Here is a 15809-nt window from a genome sequence, read left to right as displayed (position 1 = left end):
CGGGATTTCTCAAGGTTTTGTTTATTCTCTCTCTCTTTGGGGATGGGGAGTGGGGTAGAGGTTGTTGGTGATACTTCTTAGATTCCAAGTTTCCCTGTTTAGAGCTTCTCCAGAGTTGAATGGTACCCCTGTTAGCATGTCATTGTTGGGGGGACCTCCAGGGCCACTTGAGTGTCAACACTGAGCTCCATACAGGAGTGTGGAAGAGGCCACCCCCTGTGTGGAAGCTTGTGCTGGATTGTTTTTACCACAGTCTCCACTGCTCCCTATTGGCTTCACAAATGCATGTTGCTGCCTAGTCTAAGGATGTGAGATGCAGCCGCTGTAATGGAGAGACGTGGCAACCCAGCAGACTTGACCCCAGGATCATCTCCACATCTCTGTTGAGTGGGTATGTGAGATGCAGCCACCCCTGAACTCAGCCAGCCCCAGCAGGGCCATCCGCCTCCTACTGAGCACTTCTTTGTGGATCTGTAGTGGTAACAATACTGGTACCATCCAGTACTTGTAGTAGTATTAGCAGCAGTATTTATATTCCCACCTCTAGGTACCTGACACTCCCACACCCACTGGTGCTAAAAACTCTCCCTGGAGTCCTTCTGAGGCCTAAGAAAATGCAGTAGGACCTAAATTAAATGTTTTCTGAAGAAATGAAGAAAGACCCATTATCCCTGTTTCTGGAGGGGTCATAGAACCAACAGGGAGGTGGCTAAGGCCACAGACCAGTCAGAAGAAGGAGCCAGGAGCCCGGGCCACTGTCCCTGCCCAGGAGTCTGCAGAGTGGGCAGGCGCACCAGCGTGTGGCTCTGGGAGACATGGCATGGCCCCAAGGGGCTGGGCACAGGGAACGGTGAGACCCCAAGAGGGATGAGACTGGGCCAGCATGGGAGTGTAGGGAGAAAACCAGTCTACATGGCCACAAGGGTGAGCCATGGGCCTGCACCCCAGCAAGGCAGTTTACTTAAAAAGACCAGGGGTAAAGTCAGATCCAGAAGGTCACATATTGTGTGACTCCATGTATATGAAGTGTCTAAACCAGGCAAATGCATAGAGAAGGGAGTAGATTAGGGATTGCCAGGGGCTGGGGACAGCTGGATGGGAGTGATTGCTGGGGGTACAGGGTTTGTATGGGGTCATGAAAATGTTCCAGAATCAAATGGATGTGATGGCTGTACAACACTGTGACTATTCTAAAGACCACTGGATCACACACTTCTAAAGATTAAAACGGTAACTTACATTATGTGAGTTATGTTAAAAAATTTAAAAAGGCCAGGGGCAGCAACTCAAATGCTTACAGGAGCCCAGGGAAGATGGAAATGGCACCAGCTGGGGGTTGTATATTAAGCCCTTAAGGTGGCTCTCTAAGCCACCGGGCTGCACGCACTCTCCCTCTCACAGGCCCTCACTGGCTGGCCATCCTGTGTCAACTTGTGAGTCCTCCAAGGATGCAGAGGAATGTGTTTCCACTAAAAGGAAGGCAACCGGGCACAAGTCAGGGATGGGGACAGGGTGGTGACAATGCCATTTCCAGGCATTTCAGGCTAGAACTGCTCAGGTTTGTCCACAGATCAGCTCTAGAGGGTGAGGGAGGAGCTGACAGTAACAGCACAGGACTCCTTCCCTCAGGGATCAGCAATCCCAAGACCAGGCACTGAGGCCAGGCAGGGGAAAGACTGTCAGCAGGGCTGAGTCACACTTGAACTCAGTGGCATGCCACCAGTCTGCACCAGGCCTACGGGCCTGTGCCCCTGAACCTGGAATCCACGGTAACTCAGAGCTTCAAGGGAGGCCACGGGCAGAGCCTGAGGAGGGAGCAGGCGGCTGCCCAAATGGCTCAGAGCGGGGGCCTGGATTTGGGCCCGGAGGTGTCAGACCCAAGACCAGAGCACCATAGCCATGTGGTGAAAATCTTCAGGAGGTCTGGGGTGTGCGTGTGAAGCTGGGCAAGGGGACACAGCTGGGACAGCTGGTGTGGCCTCTGTACCTGCAAGCAGGCTGCATTTAAATCAACCTTATCCCCCATTCCCTCTGTCCCTCCACTGGTGAGGTCAGACCCTGCCCATGGGTCAGCCTTGCAGTACCCCCACTTCTGCCCCCTCTTCTGAAAGCCTGCCTCAGAAGAAGGTCGGCAAAGCCTGAGGCAGGGCTGTCCTCCAAGACCTTGGGACTGGGGCCCACCCCACCTCCTCCAAGGGCAGCAGGCAGGAAGCCCATCATGCTCCCCGGGAGTCAGCCCTCCACCACTGTCAGATCCACGCATGATGCCAACACGGACTACACAGCAGGCCAGACTCCCTCTCTCCCATCACTGCCATCCGTGGGGCCAGGCGGCCAGGGCCTGAGGGCAGAGAACAGCCATGAATATGTGAGCACACTCACCCTCCACCAGGCAGGCCACCAGCCCACTGAGCCCCTTTGCACAGATGCCACGGGGCCTGAGCACTAATGCCAGTCCCACTGGCCAATTGGGTAGGCCCTGAGGCTGCCTGTGACCCCTGCACATAAACTTTGGCAAGCCGCCCCCTACTTCCTTGTCACCGTCCCCAGTCCCCCTCACAGCTGGGCCTGTGCCCACCAAGGTGAGCACTCTCTGAGGCTGTCCTTCCTTCCCAGGGAGATCGGAGGGTCCTGTTCTGCCCTCAGAGCACTGGGGCCCCAGGGCTCCTTCATGTGGCAGCACCAGGGCCCCATGCCCAGGCTGAGGGTCCAGGGGTCAGCCTGGCCTGGGACACAGTGAGCCCCCTGGTCCCAAGTGGTCTGGTCTTGTGACCCCTATCTTGGGCCATGGATACCCCAAAAAAGAAGGGTCTTGGGACCCCCTGATGAGGACCACTTTGTCAGGGTGGCCCAAGGAGCTCTATGGGTCTGAGGCCAGAGGAGCAGGACTTGCCAGGACTCACCCAGAGAGACCAGGCACTGGTGTCCTGGCGCAGCCCCGGGAAACCCCTCAGCTGCCCATGGCTCATGCCATGAAGATGTACAAGTGTCTGTTCCAGCATGTGCAAATGGGTGTGTGTGTTATATGCTCATGTGTGTGTATGTGTGAGACAGAATTTGTGCGAGTAACTCTGCACTGGAGGTCATCTTTGACCTGGAGTCTCACTCCACTGATAACCAGGGCAGGCAGGGCCAGAGCGGGGGGTGGGCCAGATGGGGAACCACGGGGAGAGGGGCCATACATGCCCCGCCCAGGAGAGGAAAAGTGCCATCCACTACATATGGCCTGCCGGAATAGGCCAGGCCTTCTGATCTTCCTGAGAAACTGAAAATTGAGATTTTAATGTGAAATCTCCTGACTTTTAAGCATATACTTGCAAATTTTGTAGATACTATGTGAGTCAAATAAAATATAGTTTGGGGCGGGGGTGTGCTATGGGACTACAGCTGCTGGATGAGGCCTGGTGAATGCCTCCAATTTTACAAATGGGGAAACTGAGGCTGGGCCAGAGCAGGGACCAGCAAGCCAGGGCCGTGTGGAGCCCTTAAGGGGCACCCACACATTCCAGGCACTGAGGATGTCCAGAAAGAGGGACTTGGTCCCTGCTCCTTGTCACTAAGGGTCCAAACTGAGTCTTCTGAGGTGGCCTGAGGCATGACCTTCAGGCAGGCCTCTTCTTGGGGTGAAGACCCCAGGCCCCTCCTGGTCCAAGGTCCTGGGCCAAGGTCAACCCCTGTTTTGTCCTACTGGTGAGGAAGGCCAAGAATGGAAGTAGCTTCTGGGACATTGCCCAGAACTGAGGACGTGGTCATCTGGCCAAAATTCTCTTGCTCTTTCAATTGACCATTTGCTCCCCAAGCTGCAGGGACGCTGAGAACAGATAAGCATGCCAGGGAAGCTGAACCTCAGGCTCCTGGGATCCGGCACCAGACACGACACCCACAGGGTCTGTCCACCCCAGACAGCCTGGCCACCTGGGTGGGGCTGCCCCAGCGCTTGGTGAACATGGGGGCCATTTCCAGGGGCCTGGGGGTGGTCCCAGCCCAGCAGCCACCCTGCATGGGTTCTGTCTGGAGGCCTGGATGGAGCCTCCCCCGCTGCACACCCCACCCGCTAATGCTCTGCAGATGGGTTCCCCCACCCGCCTCCAAGAAAAACACGACGGCCGCAGATCTCTCTTCACAGAAACAGAACTGCTGGAAACGTCCCTCATGACATTCCCAAAATGAAAATAAAAATTTCCTCTGTAGTGCATTTCAGCTCTGAGGCAGCGACGGCCACATGGAGAGCTCTGGCCGATGCCGGGGGAATGCCACGGCCCGGGTTCTGGAGCACTGAGGCCGCCCCGTGACCCTCTTGCACAGCTGCCGCCAAGGGCCTGCTTGGCCCAGACACGGTTTTTGAAAAATTTGAATTAGCTGCCAACATTTGGAAATGAAGAGGTTTTACATAAAACAGCAATTTCCGGCTTCACTGGGGAAATCGGAAGCCCTTCTGCAGCTGACACTGGCACTGGAGACCCCTGCAGAGATGGGCCCCTCACTGCTCTGTGTGAGCACCTGCCCCCAGGCTCTGGGCAAAGCTCCTGTCCCTGGGAGTCCTGACCCATCTGGGATCCGTGTTGGTGCCCACCCAGCTCTCCCCTCCTGATCCTGGGCACTGGGCAGGTGCCCACACCCTGCCCACATGCTCCAGCCTGTGGCTGCCCACAGCTGGGGCTCTGGGTTGGTTGGCCAGGTCAAGCTGGCCATCGCTCCCCTTGTCCCTAGTCTGGACCCCCTTGAGCCCCCTGACCTGAACAACCTTTACCAAATTTGGTCAGCCGGACTCCCTAAGTCACACTCCCCACAGCCCGCTGGGGGCTTGTGCCTACACTCCAGGGATCTCAGGCAGCCCCTGGTCCTTCACCCTCCTGGACATCGCCTGGTGCCCCACCTCTGCTGTCTCCTGACCCCATCGCCTGCTAAGCCCACTTGTCCTCCCAGCCCAGCCCGTGAACTGTCAAAGTACTGAGGATAAGGAGGGTGACACCAGCCCTGAGCCCAGCCCAGGATCCCTAAAGTCAGCCAAAGAAAGGCTCCCAGCCCCAGGCAGCACTTCTCCTGGTTAGGAATCCACAGCTGGCATTTTTACTCACCCCAAATAAGAACCCAAAAAGATCTGGATAAAGCTTTAAAAAAAACCCTAGACACACAGAGACCTTTCCAGGCCCAGACCCTAGCAAAGGAAATGGCCCTGGCAGGCACCACCTCACTGGTCTGCAAGGCCACGGGGGGCAGGGCGAGCCTGGGAATGTGGTTCTGCGCTGCCGGCAGCCTCCCGAGCCAACCCCCACGGGGGTTACCTAACAGGACCCCCAAACATCCTTGTGGCTCTCCTGCTCCATGGTACATCCGACCTCTCCTCCCCATCCCACCACCACCCTGGTCTAGGTCATAGCCTCTTACCTGGACCGGGTCAGGGGCCTCCTCCCAGCTCCCTGCCCCATCCCCTCTTGTCCTCCACAGAAAGCAAGCTGCACTGCTTCTCCATTCACAGCACAATGCCACCCAGGCTCCAAGTCAAGCCAGAAACCCACCTCCATGTGCCCCTGGGGCCTGTCTGCTGGCCCCCAAGCAGCGCAGGTCTGCTCCCCTCGGGCTGCTCCCCACTGCTTCCCCACTCCTCTCTCCCAGTGACCTGCGAACCACCCTTCAGGTTTCAGCTCCCACCCCAGTTACTGTGGACACATCGTAGCGTCTCCCACCGTCTAACTGTGCGGATACCTGCGGACCAAGCAGGTCACCATGAGCTGCATGAGGTGGCAGTGGTGGGCTGTGTCCATCTGGTGCCCAGGGTCTCAGAGCCTAGCCTAGTGGAAAATCAGTAAATATCTGGTGAATGAATTGAACGAGTGAGTAAGTGAACACAAGGTATGGTTTCCATAGGGCACTTCATGTTCAAAGAGAATGGCACGGTGAGCACCGGCCAACCGTGCTAGGAGCAGTGAGGCCAGCTTCCCCCGGCCCAGTGCACTGGCCCCTCGACCACCTCCCCAGTGCAACAGGGAAGGCTCACGACCCCCTGAAGTTTCAGGGGCCCATGGCCCACACAACATCCCACCTGCACAAACCCAGGGTCCGCAACAGAACTGCCCGACCTGTTGCAGCCAGGAAAATGGGCTTCAGGGCAAGCCCTCCAATGCCTACAAGGAACAGCTGCTTCTCTAGGAATGAGAACCCTGTAGCCAGGCTTCCCAGATAGCCACATCCATTCTTTCTTTTCATGGATATTTAAGCACCAACCGTGTGCCAGGCATTCCACCAGAGGCTGGGAATTCCGCAGCAAGCAGATTCTCCCACAGCTAATGTGCTCAGTGACCTGAGACGCTTCCTCACACCCTCATCAACCTGTCTCTGCAGGCTTGGAAGGGCCCCCCGTGTCCTAAGGAAGGCCAGCCTTTGAGTGGGGGCTGAGATAGCCAGGCCTCATCAGCCCAGGTTCTGGGGGTGGACAGGACAGGCTGCACACGACTCTGGGCAGCCCTGGGCCCCAAGCCTGCTCCGCCCTGCTGCACACAGAGTTTACCAGCCTGGCTTACTAGCTGTGTGAATGCTGGGGCCTCAGTTTTCTCTGTAAAGTGGGCACAGTGGTGGCACCAACTGAGACCATGGAGTGGATGCAAGAATCCACGAAACAGTGTGCTGGCAGTGCTCTGGCAGGTCCTGCACAGGTGAGCGCTCAGCCTGTACTGGGGGTACTCCCCCCACTGCTCGGAGGGCAGTGCTCCCAGGCCTTGGGTCTCTGCCTGCCCCCAGGCCTGCCAGGCAGATTAAAGGACACGCAGCTGCAGGGTGCCCCTCCTCATGCAGGCCCTCGGTAAACGTGGCTCCAGGGGTAGGAGGAGAATCACCCACAGGCTGAGCTACAGAAAGAATAGTTTTTGTGCACTGACCAGGAACAAAACAGAAAAGCAAAGGGGGGAACCACAGCCTGGGTAAAAGGCTTGTATCCAGTGTGATGGAAAGTCAATGTCTAAAGCAGATAAAGGGCTTCTCCTGGTATATAAGACCCCAGGAGGGGAGCCAGCAGAGGGCTTAAATGGGGGATGCAGAGGCATGCTAAGCAATAGACGCAGGGAGATCATTCAGCCTCTCCAGCAGTCAAAGCAGCACAAAAGGAAGCAAAGAGCAGGCCCACTCCACTGCCGGGTCAGCCAGTGATCAGCGGGCAGAGCCCCTGTGCTGGTGAGGACTGGGACACCTGGGGAGCTGGCAGCTGGCAGCCGGGGTGCAAAACCAGGCCGGCTCAGCCCCGAGAGCCATGGGTTTGCCTGCACTTGGATTCCATAATTACTTCGGGCACCCAGCAAGTACTCCGTCACAGCTGTCAGAGCTGAGGCTTGGGGGAGTTCAGGCTGGCTCGGCCAAGGCCTGCAGGATGAGCAACCAGAGACCCCAGGGCTCCTGTGGAGAGGCCCCCAAACCCAAATTCCAAGCAAGGTTGCACTAGAGGCAGGAAGGATACTGCCATCCCAGCCAGCACCTGGGTGGACAGCCCACCTACACAAGCTTCCATCTATTCTGCCAGGTCCGGGACCCCTCCCCAAAGCGGCAGACTGGGGAAGAAGGAACTGGCCTGCCAGAGGCAAGAACACACGCACCTCAGCAGGGACCCTGGACCTCACCCTGTCCCACGAGCAGGACCTCTGGCTCCCAGGATGAGAGGAGCAGTAACACACCCCAGAGCTTGCCCACCTGTGGGGCTGCATCTGGAAGCCAAATGGGCTTCGTCTTTGGTGGGCACTGTCTTTCTTGGGAAGCCTTTTCCTCTGAGGCAGGGCAGCAAGAGGCCGTGGGAAGGGTGTGGCTCTGAAGTCAGAAGAAATGGGCCCCAATTCTGGCTTCTGTCCTTGGCCAGACCACCTGGCCTACCACTCCTCCTCTGGCATCCCACCTGTCTGGTCACAGCGTCCACTAGCCTCCCAGCTGTGCAGGCCTTTCAAAGGCCAGGCACTGTCCTCGGTTCCTCCCCGCACCCCAGGTCCTGAGAACTCTCCCTCCAAATGCATCCTGAACCCACGAGCCCCACCATCTGTCATCAGCCACCAGGACCACCGAAGGCCCCTTATGGACCGCCCTGCTCCCGCTCCTGCCGGCAGACACTGGAAGAGCAGGGGCCTCATCAGGCTCATTCCCCATTGTGTTCCCAGCACCCAGTGCAGCCCCAGACACTGGATCTGAATGGATGCGTAAGAACGTGTGGAACGAATAAATAAACAAGTAAATGAGAGAAGGAAGATGCGCACTCTGAGCCTCAGGGTGCATCTTAGCAGTCCAGTGGTGATTCTTATTACCCCACCCCCAGCCCCATGACTGGGGAGCATCACCAGGTGCCTGGTCCACTCCCACTCACATCAGTGCCCTCCACACCTGCATGGGCCCTGCTCCCGCCAGGCCCTGGACCCGGACTCCTCTGAAGCCTAGGCCATCCTGCAAGCTCTCACATCATCCTGACCAAGTCCCAAGGGGGCGCCATCACCCTGCCTGGACTCCCCGGGGGAGGTGTTCCCACAGGACTGCTCGGGGCACATTCCTGGAGGTTTTGCCTCCGGTCAAGGGGAAGCCCACACCCCAGGGCCGAGCCCAGGCCCCTGGGCCAAGTCTAAAGCTCTGGGAGAGACACCCCAACCCGCGGATGCAGCCCAGCTTCCAAATGTGTATGTGCCCACATGTGTGGCGAGAGAGAAGGCGAGACAGTGGGACAGAAAAACGGAGCCTGAGCGTGGGAGGGAGAGCCAGACACCAACATTCCCACCTAATTGTGTGACCTTTTCCCGGCTCTGAGTTCCTCTGGGGCCAAGTGCACAGCACTGCTTGGTATTAATTTCAAAGACAAATGGGTCAAGGAAAATTGGAAATTTTTACAGAAAACACTTCAGGCTTGGAGCAGGCTTACAAGTTTGCCAACCTGAGGAGAATTCTGAGAGGAAACAGGCCTGTGGTCAGAGGCCCCCAGCTGGTACAGACTGGCAGGGTCCTGACTTCAGGCCCAAACCCAGCTTCTGCTCTGGGGAAGGGCCTCTGTGCCCACCCGCAGGATGCTGGGGCCCAGCTGTGCTCACCTGCCAGCCTGCCCCTCTGCATCTCCAAGAGGCCTCTGCCAGGGCTGTGGGGACGCCTGTCCTCTGTCCCCCACCATGTACATACAGCATGCAGAAAGCTCACATCTCTTCCACAATTGTCCCATGGAGATACCTGGGATGTGGAGGGAGGCTCAGTGGGGTCCCCAGGGATGTTCAGGCCCAGCTGCTCCCACCCCTGGCAGGCCAGCACGCACAGCCGAAGCACAAATGCCATAGACATGTCAGGTTGCCCCTGGAGACATCACGTCTCTCCCAGAAACATCCTAGTCTGCTGTGCTGGGGACAGGCAAAGAGCAGGTGTGTAGAGCCCATGGCCAACACGACAACCAGGCACACATCCTTGCTAATTAAACTCCAGACGAACCCTGAGCAGAGCAGAGCTTTGCTCCCCAGCCTCGTGTTCTCTGCAAGCCAGGTGTGGTGACTGACTGCCAACAGAAAGCTCTTTGGGGGACAGTCACAGCACACATACAAAAGAAGGAAAGAGCATCAATTAATTGCGTCTGTAGAAGGGAGGGCCATGAGGGTAGAGCGCCTCAGAGCCTGAGACAAACAGCCTGAATCATAATGAGTAACAGCAAGATGGAACAGGCACCGTGCCAAGGATGAGCTGAGGATTAATCTCTCAGATTCCCACAGCCCCTGTGACACTATACCCATCTTACAGATGAGGAAGCTGAGGCACTAAGGGGTCAGGTCAGCTGCCCAGATAGGCACACTCGACCCCTACACAGAGCTGTCCTCTGCCTCCGTGCTGGGAGCAGCCGCTGACACGCTGGGGCAGTTTCTCTGAACCACTGGCCTATCTCGGAGAACTGTCCTTTGCACCTGAGTAGGGGCCACAGCCAGGCCAGGGCCCAGCTGCCATCCCCAGGCCAAATTCATTCATCGTCTGCTCACGATGGCTCAGCAAAGGTTCAGGTCCTTCCCGGGCCACGTTCATGTATGGCTCCACCCCAAACCAGATCCTCCACAAGGCAGGAGGAGAGAGAAAGTGGAGGAGGTGGACCTGAGACACAGGGACCACTGAACTTATGTCTGAGAAGCTGAGCATGCAGCTGTCCACACCGGCCAGGTGGGGCACCGGACACAAGGCTGCGTGTTTGGGGGCCCAGGGGGCACATCTGGCAGGTCTCCACCTCCACACTGCCTCTGCTATCAGGGCCCCAGGGCCACAGACACCAGGCAGAAAGCCCCCGGCTTGTCCACAGCTCTGGAAGGCTCTCCAAAGGCTGACCCCAGATAACTCCAGGCCTCCAAGAATGCACAGCCTCAGCTGCTGAGCGCCAGAACTCACCCATCTCTCCAGCGTGGGGCCACGCCACTGCCCTGGCATCTCCAGCAGCCGTCCGAGGGGCCGGCCGCAGAGCAGCGGGAGCACTGAGGCCTCTGCCAAGGGCAACCTCAGCTCTGAAACACGCCGTGGGGAGCCGGGCCAGCTGCCTGGGGTTTCACAATCTGCATCTCCTCGGGTTTCCTCTGGTCCCTCAGTGGCAGGCACAGCAGGGATGGGAGGAGGAGGAGGAGTTGAGAAGGGCCCTGGGAACCAAGCATCCAGGAGCCCAAGCTTTCGGCTGCGGCTCAGCGACCTGGCAACGGCCAGCTGGGCAGGGCATCAGGCCAAGTCTGGTGCGAGAGACCCGGCACCACCCCCCGAGGGCGCCAAGCCAGGCCCCAGGAGTGCCGGATGGGGGTACCGAGGGAGAACCCCACACCCAGACGTGCGCCAGGTCTGGGGCTCGAGGTGCACAGCCAGCCAAGGGCCTCTCTCCCGCTTCTGCCAGGACCTCAGGCTTCAACATTTAGGCAGTGTGTAGGATGAATCAAGCCCCCAGGATGCCACAGCCCAATCCAAGAACCTGAGTGTTGCCTTACGTGGCTAACACGACTTTGTAGATGTGGGTAAGGGTCTTGAAATGGAAAGATTCTCCTGGATCCCAGTGGGTCAAATGTAACCACAAGCATCCTTGCAAGAGGGAGACTTCACTACAGAAGAGGCGATGGGACCACGAAGCAGAGGCTGGCAGGGTGGGGCCACAAGGCGAGGCCTCCAGGGGTGGGAGAGGCCAGGAGCAGTCTCCCCTTCAGCTTCCAGAGGGAACAGGCCCTGCTGACACCTTGATTTTAGTCCCTTACGATCTATTTTGGGTTTCTGACATCCCGAACTCTAAGACAGGAAACCATTGTTGTTTTAAGCCGCTACATTTGTGGCAACTTGTGAAACTGAGACAGACATAAGTCTCGGCTGGGCAGAAAGCCTTCCCGATTGGCTAGTGCCCCCTACACACCCGCGCCCTGTTATCCACTCCTCATTGCACCAGGCATCACCCTTGGCTGGGTCCTGTCCCTGATGCCTCACACCTACTGTGTCACCCAGGTGGGCCTGGCAATCTATCTGCCACTGAGTGGAGCCTTGTCCACCTCTCATGTGTGGCCTGTCCTGACAGGACTCCGCTGTCCCCCAAGCCATTGCTTTGGCCTCCCCACCGGCCTCCCTGCCTCCAGCCTGGACCAGAGCAGTCTGGCTCAAACACAGGATTATAGGTCAGGGCCTTTCCCTTCAGGGGCTGCCCTGCCTGCAGGATATTATCCAGGCTCTGGAACATTCTAGGCTGCAGCCCCCACAAGCTCCCAGCATTACCTCCAGGGTTCCAGCCCTCTGGCTCCTGGCTCTGCACACCTGCCATGAACTTCACTCATCGGGAGCCTGGAAAACTCCCACTCAGCTCAAGGCAATGCAGTGAGACGGACGGGGTGTGCAGGAGTCAGCAGGTGGGGGGAGGAATGTGGGCTGCCTGGTGGGGCTGCAGGCTGGTGCCCTGTCCTCTTTCACCTGCTTTCCTCGGCAGGCGCAGGGCAGAGTCCTGCGGGCGGTGTGCCTCCTCTATCCACCACAGAGGACACCACAGCCTGACAGCAGCGGGCAGAGGCTTGGCACTGGCTGCTTCTGAGGACAAGGCAGCCAAGGTCACTGAGGAGCCTGACTGTACTTCTTCCACCAGGGCATGTGCTCCGCAGGGCGGGAGGGCACGGTGGCCCAGCAGCAGCTCCTGGGGATGGGAACCAACCACCTAGCAGGAGCTCACAGTCCCTCCTCTGTCCCAAGGCTGAGCCCTGGGGTTCTGGGGGGCCCAGAAGAGCAGCGCCCCGAGGAGGAGCAACAGAGGACATTTCCTCCTCTGCATTTCATAAGCACATAAAGGCTGTTTTATTTGGCCCATATGGTGCTTTTCAGAAATCTGAAACATTTTAAAATCAGGAGAGTTCACATGAAAGTTCTGATGTCTGAATCCTCTTCGCAGTAAGAGGATGGTCGCTCCAGGCCCACGTTCCCACCGGGTCATGGTCAGGGATCCAAGGAGGGGCCACCCCTGCGTGCCCAGGTCTTCACTCGGCCATGTGCCCATGGTGAGGCCAAGGCCAGAAACTCGCACTGCTATTTTCCTTTTAGCAGAGACGTACTCTGTGTCCATGTTTACATCAAAAGCAGAGAAATGCAAGCCAGTCCAAGGGTGGGTATAATTATTTTCTTACTCTCTGCCACCACCCTGTGGCACTGCCTTCTAGGCCCTGCAGGCGGTTTGCAGCCCTAGTCTTGGGATAGCAGGACTTTCTGCAAATGGTACCACGTGGCTGGTACCAGAGAGACCACAAGCGCATGACCCAGGGATCCCCGCCATCCTGTGGGGACCTTCCCAGAATCTCAAGCTCAGACACCATCCGACCGCTGGGCCCTTGGCACCAGTAACAAGGCTGGCTTCTCTGTGCCTGTGGGCTCGGGCCCAGCTTCTCTAGGCCTCCATCTGGCTGAGCCTGGACCAGGGTCCAGCAGAGCCACAGGGCTGCCAGCGGAGTGCTTGAGCTCTGTCCCTGAGCAGGGGCAAGGGATGCCTGCAGCACTGCTCCTCCGTGACCTGAACGCCATTCACTGCACTGCCAGCTTTGTGTGGCAGGGTGGAGGGGGACTGATTCACATTCCCAAAGCTGAACAGTGGCCCCAAAGACACCATGTCCCATCCCCGGGACCTGTAAATGTTACCTTATATGACAAAAGAAGACTGCAGCTGTGATTAGATTGCAGATCTTGAGATGGAGGAGAGAGCTCACCTGGATACCCAGGCAGGCTCTAAATGCAGTCACGTGCATTCTTATTAGAGGGAGGCAGAGGGAGACCGGCAGGCACACAGAAGAGGAGGAGGCCGTGTGACCACGAGGCCGACTAGAGGGATGTGGCCACAAGCCAAGGAATGCCAGAAGGATGACAGATGGCAGCCAGGGCAGGGCTCAGGTACAGGCCCATGACATAGAGGGGACACTGTCTATGTATGTGTGAAAGGGCAAGCACACGTATGCACACGTGTACACACATAAACACTGGAGAAGCCATGTTATGCAATCCCCCCACCTGGAACATACCACCCCTAGGCACAGAGCTGCCTCTGGGGGGCAGAGAAAGGTAACAGGGCACCTGAGAGAGGCTCTGCCCAAAGGAGGCCTGGAGATGCCTCAGCTGCCTCTCTCCAAAAGGCCACCCTGGAGCCCTGGCCTCAGAGCTCTTCCCGCCTGCCCCTGCCAGGCTCCCAAGCCCAGCAGAGCTAAGCAGAAGCACTTCTCGAAACACCTGCAGTCAGTGAGGAGAGAGAGGGTCCACCCTCCTCTCCCTCAAGCCCTTGCCCACCCTGATACCCTCCTCCAGGGCCCAAGGGTGACCCTGTGGTGCACTAAGCTGCTCAGGGCACATCCTGACCCTGGCATGTGTCCCTGAAGACATGTTAAAACCTTCACTTTTCATCCATTTCCCCGGGTAGTCTGCACCCCAGTGAGTGACCTCCAATGATGGACACTTAGTGATGACGATTCTCAGAGGCTCAGGGAGCTCTGGAGATCACTCCAGCAAGCCTGCTGGCTGCTCAGGGAAAATAGGACAACGTATGTCAATGCCCTGGAGGAGCCCCTACTCCCATCCCCACCCCCAGCCAGATGCCAGCCTCCCACACTGGGAGGCCCAGGACACGTGTGTCTCCTTCCCCAAAGGAACCACTATATCCACTGCCCTAAGAAACATAGTTGGGGGGCTTCAAACCCACTTCTAGAAGTTTCTTGGGGGAGGAAGGAGGAAGCCTCAAATTGGCGCTCCTGTCTGCTTACACACACATGCATACACACACACACACACACACACACACACACACACACACACACACACACGGAGGGCCTGGGGTTCTGTGCCCAGCAAGCTGTGTCTTCTTGCAGGAAAGCACATGGGGCAGCTGTGCCCAGCCAAGGACACTGCCTTACACATTGGCCAGGGCCACTGTGGACCCTGACAAGAGCCAGACTGATGGGAAGCTGGACAGTCAGCTTGCCCTGGGTCCTCGGCCCAGCCCAGCAAAACATGCATCTGGACCCCCTCCAGCCAGCGAGTGAGCCTCGGCCCTGGGCTGTGGGGACAGTCAGGCACATCAAAGGAGAAATGTACTCTCTGTAGACTAAGTCACCCACACAGGGTCATGCTGACACTGGGCAGGGACATCAAGGGAAGGGGCCTTGGCTCTAGACCCTGGGCCTGTGACCTGGACCTACCAGGACCCACAGCCTGGAGCCTATACAACTATGGCCCAGGCCTAAGGCCTCCAGCTCAGCCTGGGACAGGCTCCCCCTCCACCTCCTGGCCATCTTCCAGAGCAGCCTCGGCCCCTGACCCATGCAACTGGCCTTCTCCAGAATCTTCAGAGGCCAATGGCTTCTGGGTTAGTATTCTGAGTCTGAAATGCCTTCCCTGCCTTGAGTTCCAAGCTCTCCCCAGAGATAGGCATATGGGGGATATGGCGGAAGGATTTAATTTAAGATGCGAAAGACCAACAGAAGCCCAGAAAACAAGGCAAGGCCGCTGGGCCATGGAAGAGGGCTGCCATGTCCAGGAGGGCAGTCACGTCCACACCTCAGGGGAGGCTTGCTGAGGCCACAGTCAGACCCCACTGGGCAATGAGAAGGCAGAGGCCAGAAGCTAAAACTTGTCCCTGGGCAGCCAGCCAGCGAGAAGCAAGGCCAGGGTCCTGATCACTGGCCTGGGGCACCTACCCCTGCCCCATTTCTGTCCTGCCCTCACCCTATGGGGTTACTCTCCATTCCTGCCCCTGCAGAGAAGCCTGTGGGTGGGAAAAAGGTGGGAGGGGATGAGGCTGGGTGGATAGCGATTCATCACTTGGGAAGGAGGTGACAGAAGTATTGATCGGCTCCAGAGAGCACTGGGCTTCCTGATGGAACAATTCCTTTGCAAAGGTATCTAACACTGCTTGAAATGAGAACGGTGCCCTGCCAGGCTGCACCCAATTTATCTGTCAAGCTGGGAAGTCAAAGAGACCTAAAATAAATGAGCCAGGGCTGCTTGGGGTGACAGGAGTGTCTCAGCAAATCACAGGACAGCAGGGCTGGCCAGCGGGGCCTCTGGGGCTCACTATAAATGCTCACAGAGCCTGACCCAAGACCCAGGCCCCACACCCTGACTGCTGCCACCTGCCATGCTGACAGCAGCCAGCGGTCTAGGACCAGGGGCCGAGAGCTGAGCTCTCCTTGTAAGGGCTAGTCCCAGGTGAGGCAGCCTCATCCACACCCTGAGGCCCTGGGGACCGCAAGTCCTGCAGGAACCACAGTCAGACCCCAGCCTGGCTTCACTGCAGCCTGGGACTGAGATCCTGAGACCACCAGAGAGGTCCAGGTGGTAGGTAGGCCTGGCCTCCTAGA

At 57.9% G+C, this 15809-nt stretch overlaps 1 protein-coding gene across 2 annotated transcripts in view; it reads right to left on the bottom strand.

Moving 5' to 3' along the window:
- Positions 1–15809, bottom strand: part of ADAMTS2 (ADAM metallopeptidase with thrombospondin type 1 motif 2) — a 221152-nt gene that overhangs the window by 125047 nt on the left and 80296 nt on the right. The gene's annotated exons all lie outside the window — the stretch shown is intronic.

This window comes from Manis javanica, chromosome 14 (assembly GCF_040802235.1).
Source record: "Manis javanica isolate MJ-LG chromosome 14, MJ_LKY, whole genome shotgun sequence".
Taxonomy (NCBI): Eukaryota; Metazoa; Chordata; class Mammalia; order Pholidota; family Manidae; genus Manis; species Manis javanica.
The sequence above is the reverse complement of the archived record's forward strand: the minus strand, read 5'-3'. Positions and strand labels throughout refer to the sequence as shown.